Source organism: Euphorbia lathyris, chromosome 1, assembly GCF_963576675.1.
Source record: "Euphorbia lathyris chromosome 1, ddEupLath1.1, whole genome shotgun sequence".
NCBI classification, from domain to species: Eukaryota; Viridiplantae; Streptophyta; class Magnoliopsida; order Malpighiales; family Euphorbiaceae; genus Euphorbia; species Euphorbia lathyris.
Genome location: NC_088910.1, coordinates 47,962,401 through 47,978,215, shown reverse-complemented (window position 1 = coordinate 47,978,215; position 15,815 = coordinate 47,962,401).

The window sequence follows — 15,815 nt, the reverse complement described above, 5'->3', positions numbered from 1 at the left end:
CTTTTCTGCGGAGCTCTGGGCTATTCTTACTGGAATCAATCTTGCTAAAAGGCTGGGTGTTAAGAGGCTCTCTGTGGAGTCTGATAATTTGGAAGCAATCAAAATGATTTCTGAGAATCATTCTATGGGTCTTAACAGTCGCAACCTCATCAAAGCTATTATAAGGCTTTGCTCCTCTTTTGAGTTCGTAGAGTTCAGACACATTTTTAGAGAGCAGAATCGTGTTGCTGATCGCTTGGCGGCGGCGGGCCATGAAGGGACGTTAGGCGTTACTACCCTTCCTGTTTCCCCTAGTTTCATCTCTCATCTTCTCTTAGAAGATAGGATTGGGGTTAGCTTCCCTAGGCTAATTCCTGGGTAGTTTGTTGTTGTTCGTTTTTCTTTTCATTTTCTACCAAAAAAAAAAAAGTATATATTGTTTATGTGTTATTAAGGTTTTAGTTAGGTTGGGCATTTTGGGTCTTTTTTCTGATTTGTTGTGAGAGCAGGGATTGTTTTGGACATTTTATACTTGAGTTTTTCTTTTATTTAATTTGTAGGATGTGTTTTAAGGATAAATTTATAGATAAGGGTATATTATAGTATTATTTTGTGTCTTAATCTTCTTTTGGGGGTTATACACATATACATACATATTTAATAGTGTGGATAGTATTGTTTTTGGGCCTTTTTTTCATTCTAATCACTTTTGGGGTTTGTTAATATTTAAGGAGTATTTAGTTGATTATTTTTAGCATATTTAATAGGCAAAAATATTTTTGGGGTTATTTTGAGGATAAATGATAATATTTCTACTTATTAATATCACTTATTATTTTCAAACTATCTTTCTTTAAGTTATATATATATATATATATATATATATATATATATATATATATATATATATATATATATATATATATATATATTACTTTTATTTATATGCATATATGAACAAAATTACTTTCATTCTCCTTATATCTAGTAGATATTTTCATTTACCTTAATATATGTATATTATTTTTGGTTATGATAGATTAGGTTTTTTTTCCGGGTCAAATGTGTATTTATGGTGGTTATAATTGGTTTTAGTGAGAAAAAGGGGATAATTGTAAGGAGGAGAATTAAGGGGTTAAACAAAGAGGTTTTAATTTGGTTTCTAACTTAAAGGTATTCAAATGCTTTCAAAGTGTAAATAAAACGTTTCGGTTTCGTTTTCTACTTCAAATGGTTTCTAAAATCCCACGTTTTAAAACCTTGATCCGTTCCAACGACGGATTTGAGCGAACATGTAAATTAAAAGCGTTTGGTGAATAAAGCTTTTTGAATATTTATCAAGTGTAAATAAAAGAGTTTTAAGTTGATCTTCTTTCAAAAAAAGATTTTGTATAAAAAATAAAGGGACTTGTATGATTAATCACGTTTTTGGTGCAAAGCTTCTTACTTCACGTTTTCAAACGCTCGAACCGTTCCAACGACGATTCGAGTGGACGCCATGTAAAGTCACGGGGTTTTAAAACGTGCCTAAATCGTTCCAACGGCGATTAAGGTACGAACCGTGTAAATAAACTCGTTTTTTGGGAGTGAGATTAGCGTAGATGTAATATACGACATAAAGCCTAAATCACACTGCGAATAAATCAATTCTTCCTTCTCCCCCTCTCTCTCCTATGTATTTTAAATTTATGCAAAATAGGTGATTCTTTACTAAAGTGGCTTTTAATGACATGCTCAAAACGGTTTTCAAAGCGAGAAAGAAAAGGTTTCAAATAAATTTTAAACTTAAAGAAATATGCGATTAGTCCGTTATCGCCTAACATGCTGAGTAGGAGGCCGGTGGTTCATAACCGGGCGATGTCGGGGTGCCTAGTAGCCTTTCTCCGGAAAGGAGCTAGCCTTCTCGGCTCGTACCTAAGTTTCCCGAACCCTCACTGGTCTCCCGCAAGGGATCGGTGTTCATTTTCCCATTCGTGGGTGGCGACTCTTCCATACTCCGAGCTCCGGTCCTACCGAGCAGCTTGATTCCACGATTGGTTGCTTTCGGTGCCAATCACCGCTTACGTCGCCATGAGGTGTCCACCCCCTGGTCCGCCCGGGCGAGGCCGTTCGGCACCTTGTCTAACAAGTGGCGACTCTGCTGGGGAAGCGAGAAATTGGATTCTGGAAGGCGTGTATTAAGCCCTTAACGGGGACGGATCGTATTATTTCTTTTCGTATGCATTCATAAGCATTATTGCAAACCTTTTGGGTAATTTTCGAGAAACCTCTAGCGAGAGTCCATTCGTCGCTCGAAAGAGGCTAGTGTAAGTTCCCCCTTACAGTAAGGCGCCAAAGGGTCCCCATCCATTCGTTAGGGGCGAATTTATGCGGTCCTGTTAGGTCCCGCGATCAGCCGTGTCAGCATATAGTAGCCTTAGAAGTTGCCATAGGATTACCCGTTACTATTTTTGGTGTGATGAATGAATCAGTTCGTGTTTTCAAATTGCCATGATACGTGTCTAAATCCTAAAATATATAAAGAAAATAAAACGATACGTTAATATATACTCTTAAACCGATATACAAACTACCCCAAAACATCAAAACGATTCGAACTAAAGACGACTTAGTCATCTCGTATGAATGAACTTGTGCGACCCGCCTGGTCCCTTTCCGTGTCCCGAAGAAGGCACATGTTCAGGAAATACGTTGTGACGTAAGCACGTATTAATACGAATCGGTTTTGGTATTAAGGATAGTTATATCTCGATTCAAAAGACTATATTAACGATAGCCGTTATTTACATTCTTTAGATACGTTGGGATAAAACGAAATTATGACAAAACAAAAACAAAGAACATTTCTGTTTCGAATGACCCCGTTGTAACGTAAAGAGTTTCATAAATGTGGCTCGTCCCTTCTGAATAAAAAATGAACTCTTACATTACGCCTTGTGTTGTTCTTAAGAGAAATGGGTGTATCCGCGAAGGTGACTAAGAAAATAAAAGCAAAATAAACAAACGACCAAAATCATTCTGTATCTACGATGTATATCAATCCTGAGAGTAGTTAAAGAAAATGAACCAATGCCGTTGAATACGTGCCTCGAACGAGTGTAACGCCGTTTAAAATCACAAAGCCGAATTAAGCTAAACCGCATAATTGCGCCATATGGACGAGACTGTGGGTTTGAATAATGACTCGATCATTTCGACCGTTACCAAAACTACAAGAAATATGGCCCGATCTGCATGTTTGCTTAACTCGTGCCTAAATGAAAAAGAACGGTAATATCCCTGCTTCGAATAAGCATGCGATTCAACGAAACGTTGACTTTCTATAACCACGCTAGGATGATATATCCCATAAATTGGAAGGAATAAAAACTTGTTAATAGCCGAAGGATTACCGTGCGCTCAAATAAGACTCGCCGTCTTTTTACGTAGCCAAAACGAGCAAACAGATTCTTAACGCTAAAAACAAACACGTTACGCGATGAGTCCGTTCCTTAAATTAAAAAGTGATTTCATCACTAAATGAACACGTGGTTACGTCTCTCGATAGATCCAAAAAGATCCCGTTGTAATCCAAAAATTGAGACACGAACCCATGCGAATAAAAGGGAATGAGTCATTGTCAATAACGAACGATTGAACTAGAAAAATAACTCATACCACGTCTAAATCCGAGATACGCTCAAAAGGGAATCAAAACCCGAACTAATGCATCTCGCGAAATGACAAAAGATGAGTTATTCGAAAGGACAATCCATTTGGTCGATATCTTAGTCACTGGATGTTGATACGTCAAAAACGAATTGTATTGTCTGATGAATGATTTACTTCTCCGCAATAATCGACGGCATCACGCGTCCCCTGGATCGCAATGTGAGCCCCAAACCAAAATCCTAGGAAAGAGACTTGGACCATCGAGTGTGTAGAGGAATAAGGGTGGAAGAGAGATGCTGTGATACGTGTAAGTAGACTAACATTTGTTCTTCTTATCTTATATATCCGTAAATAAATAAACGCACACACCACGAATCATGCATATAAAATCATGCATACATACTAATAGATACCGTTCGCGCAGACTTCATCATTAAGCGGTTGTGGTTTCGCGAGAGTAACCGGCTAGTCAGGCAGTTTGATCAGTTACAGATCGTCAGTCCCGAATCAGCAGTTGTGGCGTTCGAATCATCGTTGTCCGAATCAGCTCAGTCTTTGGTCAGTATATCTACGCCAGATGAGAGAATATCAAGGTTAGAAAGAGTGGTAAACAACATCAATGATCAGTTAACCGCAATTCTAGTCCATCTGGATGAGCTTGCAATTGAGAGTAACAAGAGTGGCAGCAAACCAGCTGAGAACAGGTGAGCACGGGTCCCCGTTTCGGAGATAACTATCAGGATTGCGTAACAAGCAGTTTGGGGAAGAGAAAGCAAAGGGAAGAGGAATGGAAGCAGCACATCACTCAGGAAGTGCATGATCTACGTGGGGGAGGCTCTGGAGGTCAGGACTTTTATTATTTGAAGAACTATTCGTCGGCAACTGCTTTGCCTTTGAAGTTCAGACTCCCTGACATGAAGAAGTTTGATGGAACTGGGGATCCTACCGCCCATGTGAACCAATACGTGGCAGCGATGAAGCACATAATTCTGACTGAAGAACAGATCCTAGGGTCGTTTAGCGCCTATTTGGAAGGAGTTGCCCTCGTGTGGTTTCATACATTGCCACTGGGAACGAAGAGAGATTGGAAAGAACTAGCGAAGGTATTGATCACCCAATATAGCTTCAACACTGTGTTTGAGGTTACTTTGAGGGAGCTAGAGAACACCAAGCAGTAGGCTGGGGAGTCTTTGTCCGACTTTGTGAGTAGGTGGAGAGCTAAGGCAGTAGTTATGAAACAGAAGCCATCGGAGCAGGATCAGATCCGGGTGGTAATCAGCAATACTTTGCCGTATGTTAAGAATGAGCTGCGGTGTATGCCTTCCACCGATTTTAATCAGATATATAGCTACGCTTTGACAGTTGAGGGGGATGGAGAGCCAAAAAAAGCTTATACTAAATGGACGAAGTCGGGTTATAGTGCCGGAGGGGCAAGTGCTAATATAGAACCTGTTGCAGTAAAGGTGATTGAACTCAATGCTATCGGGAAAAGGCAGTTCGCCCAATTTGATCTGACCTATGCAAAAGTTTTTGAACGATTGCAGAAAAAGGAGTTGCTGAAAGCTCTTACTCCCAAGAACAAGACAGGACCCACACCACGGATGATAACCAATGGGTATTGCGAGTTCCATAGTAAATACGGACACACCATTGAAAATTGTGAGAGGCTAAAGCATGAGATCCAGGATCTGATTGATAAAAAGAAAATAGTCGACCCATCGTCAGCAAGCCCTCCCTCTAAGCGCAATCCATCGCCTAGTCATAGGGTGAGCGCAATCGGATCTGGGTTGGAGGAGAGCTTCGTGGTGGATTCATTCTATGAATTTAAGGAAGAGCTTTTGAGTTCCGAAGACAAGTTAAATATGGGAAATGGATTGCATGTATCCGTCTTAGGAGGAGGAGTAACAGAGGAAGTGATAAATGACGAAGGAAAAGCCGAAGAGGTGTCATCTCAGAGGGTCAGGCCCATTGTGAGTTTGTTCAGTGGGGTAGAAGATCCCGAAGCCCATTTGTTCGAGTATGTGTGCGCTATGTTTAGAGAGCCATATGAGGTGGAAGATATCGCTCCGTGGTTCTATCTATCGCTAGTGGGCGAACCTGTGAGGTGGTTTCAGTTGCTACTTGAATCGACTAAGCATGATTGGTCGCTGATGGCAAGCTTGATTTTGATGAAGTATAGAAAAGCCAAAGCACAGGTGGTGAAACATAGCGCGATGCAAATTGGGCCTATCAAACTCCCGTTTCCAGTTGTCAGCAAGTATAGTGAAGATAAGGATCCTATGGAACACCTGCATTTTTATCTGTCCACTATGGATCCTCTAGGCTTCAAAGAAGAGGAAATTACGAGTTTGTTTTGCAACTCGCTAGCAGGAGAATCACTGGTGTGGTATATGTCTCTTCCGATGAGCGTTAAGGTGAATTGGGCTGAAATGACTAAGAGGTTCATCAAGAAATACACCGCATGGGGACATCCAGAGGAAATGCCTGAGTCACCCGACGAGGAGACACCTGGGGCGGTATTAACTATGGCTAAGTACAAGGGATAGGAGAACCCCATCGACCACATAAACCGTTTCCGCACTCACATGTATGATGCAGGACTCCATCGAAGTGAGTTGATTCAGTATTTCCTAAAGACACTCATGGGGGAAGCTTTGATGTGGCACCGAATGCTTTTGGGGAAGACAAAAGGGGATTGGGGATCCCTTATGGAGGCCTTTGTGCAAAGGTATGAGATGTACATTCCGTGGATGGGGTCGTTGGAAGATTTAGAAAGGATCAAGCAATTTCCCGAAGAAACATTTGTGGATTACGCAAGAAGGTGGAGGTTCAAGTATGCTTCACGTCAGGTCACCTTGAGCAATCAGGAGCAACTCATGTGCATCCGAAAGGGTGCTATTCCACTTGTGGCAAAGAGGTTGAGTAGGGTGTTCTTGAAGGATTATGATGAGGTTATAGGATGGGCTCGGTACGGATCGTCGGACCCTTCCTACGTAAATCCGAACGTCCCTCACGTGATGGATCTGATTGTTATGGATATCTGGGGAAGTTCCTCGAAAGAGGAAGGTATCAATGAGAAAGCTCCAATCCATATCTGGGATGAGTCTGATGACGAGCCGGAAATTTCCGTAATGGTAGAGTCGAGCCGAGGCACCGAGGGAAAGAATCTGCCCGGATTTAATATCTTCAACGATGTTACTGACTGGGGCAAAGGAAAGGCAAGCTGCTTCATAGAGGGGATCATGATGCTTGACCTGAATGCTGAGGAGCAGGTGATCACTATTGAGGCCACTGTGGGAGCGGTGGATGAGCCCAGTACCTCTAAGACTTATGAGAAACTCGAGAACCCTGTTGATGACAACTAGATTACCGCTTTGTTTGAATCTGATGATGTACTCACCAATACTATCAATGAAATGAATTCTGATTTTGCTTACTTGCTTGATGTTGATTCTGATCATTCCATGCATTTTCATTCATATAACATGCCTACATTTAAAATCAATACAATAGAAATGTCAACTTTCAATCTTGGCACGGATGAAAATCCTAAACTTATACAAATTGCTCAAGAATTAACTATTGAATAGAGGAAAGAATTTGAGAGAATAATTAAAAAAAAACGAAATAGTGTTTGCTTGGACGTACGAAGACATGCCTGAAACCGATAAATCCATCGTAGCTCACCGTATTCCAAAATACCCCGATGCTAAACCCGTAAAGCAAAAGCTCCGACGCATGAGGCCAGAATGGGTAGATAAGATCAGGGAAGAAGTGAAGAAACAGTTAGAGGCAGGTTTCATCGAAGTAATTGAATATCCACGGTGGGTGGCAAATGTAGTGCCAATCGCAAAGAAGGACGGTAAGGTGCGAATGTGCGTCGACTATAGAGATCTCAACAAGGCTTGAAGATGAATTCGCATTGCCTCACATCGATGTATTGATCGACAGTGCAGCATCAAGCGTCTTGCACACGAATGTGGATGGCTTCATGGGCTACATGCAGGTTCAGATGGCCGAGAAGCACAAAGCAAAGACCCCGTTCACTACTGAGTGGGGGACATGTTGCTATAGAGTAGTGCCATTTGGTTAAAAAAAACGCCGGGGCAACTTATTAGCAAATGGCTACGACACTGTTCCACGACATGATACACAAAGAGGTGGAGGTCTATGTGGATGATATGATGGTCAATTCGGATACAAGAGAAGGGCACTTCGTAGAACTTGAGAAGTTTTTGGCCCGAATAGCAGAATTCAAGCTAAGGTTGAACCCGAAGAAGTGCTTCTTTGGCGTTTCGTCGGGGAAAATCCTAGGCTACGTAATCAGTAACAAGGGGATTGAGGTGGATCCCGATAAAGTGAAAGCCATACAGGAAATGCCGGCACCGAAGAATGAGAAAGAAGTGAGAGGATTCCTGGGGCAGGTTCAGTATATCAATCGATTCATAACATGACTCACCACAATCTGCGAACCAATCTTTAAGCTGCTACGGAAATATCAAGCCACGGTTTGGAACGATAAGTGCCAGCAAGCGTTGGAAAGTGTCCGGACCTATTTGACTAATCCACCGGTTTTGAGGCTGCCTAAACTCAGAAAACCACTTCTCCTCTTTGTAGCGACCGAGGAGCGATCCATTGGAGCAATGTTGGCCCAGGAAGGGGACACCGGTGTGGAGCATGCGGTGTATTATCTGAGTAAGAAGTTCCTGGAATACGAGCTTAAGTATAATATGATCGAAAAGACATGCGTGGCAGTAGTATGCCTAACGAAAAAGCTGCAACACTATTTTCAGTCTTACAAAGTGATCATTATTTCCCGGATGGATCCCGTGAAGTATCTGTACCGAACTCCATCCTTAATCGGAAAGCTGGCCCGATGGTTGTTGCTTCTGTCAGAATTCGACAACGAATATGTAACGAAGAAGGTTATCAAGGGGAGAGCCGTAGCAGAATTTCTGGCCAATCAGCCCCTAAGTGCGGAAGAAGAGGAGACGAACTATGATTTCCCCGACAAGCATTTGAGCACCATAGAGGTTATACCGTGGAAAATGTTCTTCGACGTCGCAGTTAATTTAAGTGGAGCAAGGGTAGGAGTGTTACTTATCTCGCCAGAAGGAGAAAGGATCCTAATGGCAAAGAAGTTATCGTTCCCTCTCACTAATAATACGGCCGAGTATGAAGCGTGCGTTTACGGGTTAGAGTCTTTAGCAGCATTGGGAGCATCGTACGTTGAAATCTGGGGCGACTCAAAGTTGATTATCAAACAAGAACAAGGAAACTGGGAAGTAAGGGAAGAAAGGTTGCGCCCATACCTAGACTAGCTGGAGGGGTTCGCACAGAGATTCAGCGAGTGCCGCTTTTATCACATTCCCCGAGCACAGAACCAAGCAGCGGATGCTTTGGCCACCTTGGTGTCGGTGTGGGATAATCCACGGAATCTTGCCTCAAAGCCTTTGGTGCTTAAAAGGTCCCACAAACCGTGCTATGAAGATGTAATGTTGTTAGGAGTAGACGAGAAGCCTTGGTACTTCGACATTGTGAATTTCATGAAAAACGGGACTTATCCAGCAGAATCAGAACTTAGGGATCAGGCTGTGATCAGGAGGTTAGCTCATCAGTTCGTCATCCACAATGATTTGCTTTACAAAAGGCACACCGATGGATTACAATTGAGATGCCTGGACGAGGGAGAAGCCCGTGAGGCAATGGAGTCGGTACACTCAGGAATTTGTGGAGCCAATATGGGAGGAGCAGTATTAGCAAAGAAAATCGTAAGGCAATGCTTCTATTGGCTCACCATGGAAAGAGATTGAAACGAATATATGAAGAAATGCCATGGTTGTCAAATCAACGGGGATTATAACCACCTGCCAGCTATGGAACTACACATGTTGGCACCCGTTTGGCCGTTTGCAGCTTCGGGCATCGATATCGTCAGCGAGGTGAGGCTTAATGCATCTAATGGACACAAGTTCATCGCAGTTGCCATTAATTACCGCACCAAGTGGGTAGAGGCAGAATCGTTTAGTAAGCTGGGATCAAAGCAGATGAGGAAGTTTATTGAAAAGCATCTAATCACCAGGTTCGGGGTGCCTCATCACATGATCACGGGCAATGGGGTCCAGTTTCAAGGAGAAGTAAAAAGTCTTTCCCAGGAGTACAATATCGAGCATCATAGATCTTCTCCATACTGTCTGCAAGCTAATGGGGCAGTAGAAGCCGCAAATAAGAACCTTAAGAGGATTCTCGTAAAGACAATGGAGTCGCATCAGAATTGGAACGAGCAACTTTCGCTCGCTTTATGGGCTTATCGCACGACGGTTAGAATGTCTACTGGGGCAACACCGTTCTCTTTGGTATATGGGGCAGAGGCCGTTCTCCCAATTGAGGTTAAAAAGCGATCGTTGAGAATCGCAGTAGAAGCAGAGATTCCCGAGACGGAATGGGTGAAGAAGCGATATGAACAGTTGGCGTTGGTGGATGAGAAAAGGATGGAGGCTCTTTACCATGTGCAGTTATATCAAAGAAGGATGGCCCGGGCCTTCAACAAAAAGGTCAAGGCCAGCCCTATCAAAGAAGGGGATATGGTGCTGAAACAGATCCGAATGACGCACACTAACCCTAGGGGCAAGTTTAGGCCAAACTGGGAAGGACCGTTCTTCGTGAAGAAGATCCTGAGCAAGGGGGCGGTGAAGCTTGCTACTATGGATGGCATTGAGTTCTCCGAACCTACCAATCTGGATAGGCTTAAGAAATACTTTTCGTAAAAAAAAAGAAAAAAAGAAATAAGAATTCCCGATAGGTTGAAAACCCGCAAAGGGCGATCTATGCAACAATAAGGGACATCCCAATGAGTGAAAACCCAAGAGGGCGCTCATTTGAAAATTCCGGGATAATAAAAGGAGAGTTGAAAAATCGCTGGGACCTGAAAACCGAAAAAAGGCGGGTCCTGGTAACAGTAGTTATATCTTGAGCAATTATGGAAATAATGTGTAAGTGGCTAAGTATTTCTGTTGCTTGTAAATAAATAAAGGCATGGATGTATTCGAAGAGAATGGTTGGAATTATTATGATCGACTGAATGTATGGTATTGTAAGTCATGAGTTATACATTTCTTTTCCCCACCACCAAATAAAAAGCCTACACAAATATCTTTTTCACATATACCCGCTATACATCACGGTAGTACTAATGAAGTTGTAAACCGAAACAATGACGGGACTATCAAGGAGGAGGAATCCCAAAGTCCCAAAAGCCCTCAAACGAATCAAAGCCTCCGAAGTAAGGTGCCCGCTCCTCGGCTAAGGCCTCCTCGGTAACTCGATGACCCTTTACCGCAATCTGCAAACTCTCCTCAATAGCCCGCTGGACCGCTATATCCACACGGCTCCTCTCCTCGGTTGCCCGGCCTCGCTCCTCCCAGCTGGAACACTCATCCTCCATCTCTCGATAACGATGTACGATCTGAGCGTCATCATTCCGTAGTGACTCTCCTCACCCGGCCGCCACGCCCTCCTGTACTCTTCGGTCCATAGAATGGAGGCCTCCCTATAAAGAAAAATAGGAGGGAAGCAATGTAAAAAAGGAGAAAGAAGAAAAAAAAAGAGAAAATATATATACATTCATTCATAATCATGTGCATACATATCACTACACTAGGTTATACAATACTCACCAGATGATGGGCGTGACTTAAAGTCAAGCCGCACGCAGAAATACTTGGATAGCTCCACGAAATTTGTGCAAGTCTAGGCAGGCTTCGATAGGCAAATTAGGATTCGATCTATGGGCACAGGCCCCGCTACGGACTGCGGTCCATGGCATCGTCAATGGGCATAGGCCCCGCTACGGACTGCGGTCTACGGCATTATCAATGGGCACAGGCCCCGCTACGGACTCCAGTCTACGGCATGAAGCGACTGCGGTCACAAACTCTCGGACGAGTGATAAAGCCCAAATATCAAAGCGACTGTGGTCAAAACCTCTTGGACGAGGTCTCAATTCCAACTCTCGGACGAGTGATAAAGCCCAGCTATCATCATCGAAGAGCACCTGCGATCGATGTAGAGATTAAGGTCGAACGGTTGATTTGGAGGTATGCGAAACAAGCAAACGCATGCGATCGATGTATAGATTAGGGTCAGATGTTCGATTTGGAGATCTGCAATACAAGAAAACGCCTGCGATCGATGTAGAGATTAGGGTCGAACGATGGATTTGCAGATATGCAAACGAAAGGACGCCTGCGATCGATGTATAGATTAGGGTCGGATGTTCGATTTGGAGGTCTGCAATACATGAAAACGCCTGCGATCGATGTAGAGATTAGGGTCGAACGATGGATGTGGAGATACGCAAACGAAAGGACGCCTGCGATCGATGTGGAGATTAGGGTTGAATGATTAATTTCAAAACGAAAGAGTACCTGCGGTCGAGATAAAGACTAGGGTCGCTAGAAAAAGCAACTTTACCTGCGGTCGAGATAAAGACTAGGGTCGCTAGAAAAAGCAACTTTACATGCGGTCGAGATAAAGACTAGGGTCGCTAGAAAAAGCAACTTTACCTGCGGTCGAGATAAAGACTAGGGTCGCTAGAAAAAGCAACTTTACCTGCGGTCGAGATAAAGACTAGGGTCGCTAGAAAAAGCAACTTTACCTGCGGTCGAGATAAAGACTAGGGTCGCTAGAAAAAGCAACTTTACCTGCGGTCGAGATAAAGACTAGGGTCGCTAGAAAAAGCAACTTTACCTGCGGTCGATGAGAAGACTAGGGTCGCTAGAAAAAGCCATTTACCTGCGGTCGATTTAGACTAGGGTCGCTAGAAAAAGCTATTTACCTGCGGTCGATTTAGACTAGGGTCACTAGAAAAAGCCATTTACATGCGGTCGATTTAGACTAGGGTTGCTAGAAAGAGCCATTTTACCTGCAGTCGATTTAGAGACTAGGGGCCCCAGAAGGAGCGTTTGCCGGCAGCCGATTCAGAGGCAAGGACGGGACAGCCAAAGTGAAGATTGAAGACAAGATAGGAACTTGCGACATGGAGATCAGGTATTTCTCCTCCCACTCTATAGCTGCGATCGATGTGGAGATTAGGGTTGAATGATTAATTTCAAAACGAAAGAGTACCTGCGGTCGAGATAAAGACTAGGGTCGCTAGAAAAAGCAACTTTACCTGCGGTCGAGATAAAGACTAGGGTCGCTAGAAAAAGCAACTTTACATGCGGTCGAGATAAAGACTAGGGTCGCTAGAAAAAGCAACTTTACCTGCGGTCGAGATAAAGACTAGGGTCGCTAGAAAAAGCAACTTTACCTGCGGTCGAGATAAAGACTAGGGTCGCTAGAAAAAGCAACTTTACCTGCGGTCGAGATAAAGACTAGGGTCGCTAGAAAAGCAACTTTACCTGCGGTCGAGATAAAGACTAGGGTCGCTAGAAAAAGCAACTTTACCTGCGGTCGATGAGAAGACTAGGGTCGCTAGAAAAAGCCATTTACCTGCGGTCGATTTAGACTAGGGTCGCTAGAAAAAGCTATTTACCTGCGGTCGATTTAGACTAGGGTCACTAGAAAAAGCCATTTACATGCGGTCGATTTAGACTAGGGTTGCTAGAAAGAGCCATTTTACCTGCAGTCGATTTAGAGACTAGGGGCCCCAGAAGGAGCGTTTGCCGGCAGCCGATTCAGAGGCAAGGACGGGACAGCCAAAGTGAAGATTGAAGACAAGATAGGAACTTGCGACATGGAGATCAGGTATTTCTCCTCCCACTCTATAGGTGTCTTTTACTTTAATATATTTCGCATTGCATGTGTTGAATTCACGAAAAGAGATTTTCAAAAAAGCACACACGTCACTGCCAAAAATAGAAAGTAGGGGCAACTGTAGACACCGGGGTCGGAGGACCGATGAAGAAAAATTATAAAAAGGGATCAAAATCAGTCGATTGAAATAAAAGATGAGTCGGTAAAAATAATAAATAAAAAACATTGTTCGAAGGAACCGTCGAGACCGGCTTGATTGAATTCGAAAATTTAATCGAGCAACGGTCGAATCGGTTCCGCGAATGAAATCTTAAACCGTCTCGCCGAGTTCGGAGTATTTCGTGCCATTTTCTTATTTTGGATCAATAAGGCTTTTGTTTTAGAACTCGAAAAATAAAAAGAGAGTTTTGTAAAAAACCGATTTTATACAAGCTAATTTTATAAAATCGGTTTTGGATAAAAATCATTTTTAATAAAAATCATTTTTTAGTTTTGGTTATTTTAGGTGTATTTTATTTATTTAGTTTATTTATTTATTTTTTTACAAATGCGGTCCCGTCGGGGACCGCTATTTTCATCACGGGCCGTTGAACGGCCCGTGCCAAGTGCAAATTTTGGTATTTTATATATAAAAAAAAATTTAAAAGTAATTAAAATAAAAATGTTGGCAGCTTACCCTTGGCTCCAAGCCAAGGGTGAGCTGCCAACCTTTGCTTGGAGCCTACCTTGGCTCAAGTAAAGGTAAATTGCTTTTTTAGGGCTCCATTTGCCTATAAATAGGATGGAGCCCAAGACAAAATGGAAGAAAAAAAAACCCGAACCCCTGAAGAAATTCGACGAGACCCGAATTCACCCAAAAACCCAAAAAACTGACTCTAAAACACGATCAATCGACTGATTTGGAATCCGTTACCAATCAAGAGGTAACAATCTGAAGAACTAGACCCCTTTAATTCTTTGTTTATTTTATTTATCATCCGGATTTATTTATTTCATTTTTATTTTGTCTTTGAATAAGTATTTGGTTTTGGATTTGAAAATAAAAACTTCGTTTTGGATCCCAATACGAACCGTGACCCGATTTAAGGGTAGTTCGAGATCCAAACGTCGTAGATCCGTTCTTTATAAATGTTTTTAAACTTTTTTTTTGGAATAAAACTTCATTTTGGGGATTCTCCATTACAAACCTTGACCCGATTTGGGTAGTTCGGGGATCAAAACGATGAAATAGAGTAGATCTATATAAGTTTTGACAAATTTGAAAAAGGGAGGGACTGATCTTGAATTTTGGTGTTTTGGTTATATTATGTATATATATGTATATAGGCGTATAGGGGTGATTTAATGGCAAAATTTTATAACGGGTGGATTTAGTTGTAAATAGTATAGTTTAGTTCCATTTTTTTAGTTTTAAAAAAAACGAAATCAGGGACTGATCCTGACATTTTCCACTTTTTCAATTCACATTTATGTGTATGTCCGTGTATGTAGAGATGTGGGGTGGGTTGTATTATTCTGTTTCATTTTTTTATACATTAATGTATATTGGTGTATATTTGTATATAGTGTTATATTAGATGGGTATTTGGGGAGTTTATTTTTTATTATTTCATAAATCAGGAACGTGTTTGGTTATTTTCCATTTTGTTCTGTTTGTATATATATATATATATACACGTAGGCGTAGGGTAGAGTTAGATTATAGAATTTTGGGTTTTATTTTTGTTGAGATATATTAGTATATATTGTTTATGTGTTATTAAGGTTTTAGTTAGGTTGGGCATTTTGGGTCTTTTTTCTGATTTGTTGTGAGAGCAGGGATTGTTTTGGACATTTTATACTTGAGTTTTTCTTTTATTTAATTTGTAGGATGTGTTTTAAGGATAAATTTATAGATAAGGGTATATTATAGTATTATTTTGTGTCTTAATCTTCTTTTGGGGGTTATACATATATACATACATATTTAATAGTATGGATAGTATTGTTTTTGGGCCTTTTTTTCATTCTAATCACTTTTGGGGTTTGTTAATATTTAAGGAGTATTTAGTTGATTATTTTTAGCATATTTAATAGGCAAAAATATTTTTGGGGTTATTTTGAGGATAAATGATAATATTTCTACTTATTAATATCACTTATTATTTTCAAACTATCTTTCCTTAAGTTATATATATATATATATATATATATTACTTTTATTTATATGCATATATGAATAAAAGTACTTTCATTCCCCTTATATCTAGTAGATATTTTCATTTACCTTAATATATGTATATTATTTTTGGTTATGATAGATTAGGTTTTTTTTTCCGGGTCAAATGTGTATTTATGGTGGTTATAATTGGTTTTAGTGAGAAAAAGGGGATAATTGTAAGGAGGAGAATTAAGGGGTTAAACAAAGAGGTTTTAATTTGGTTTCTAAC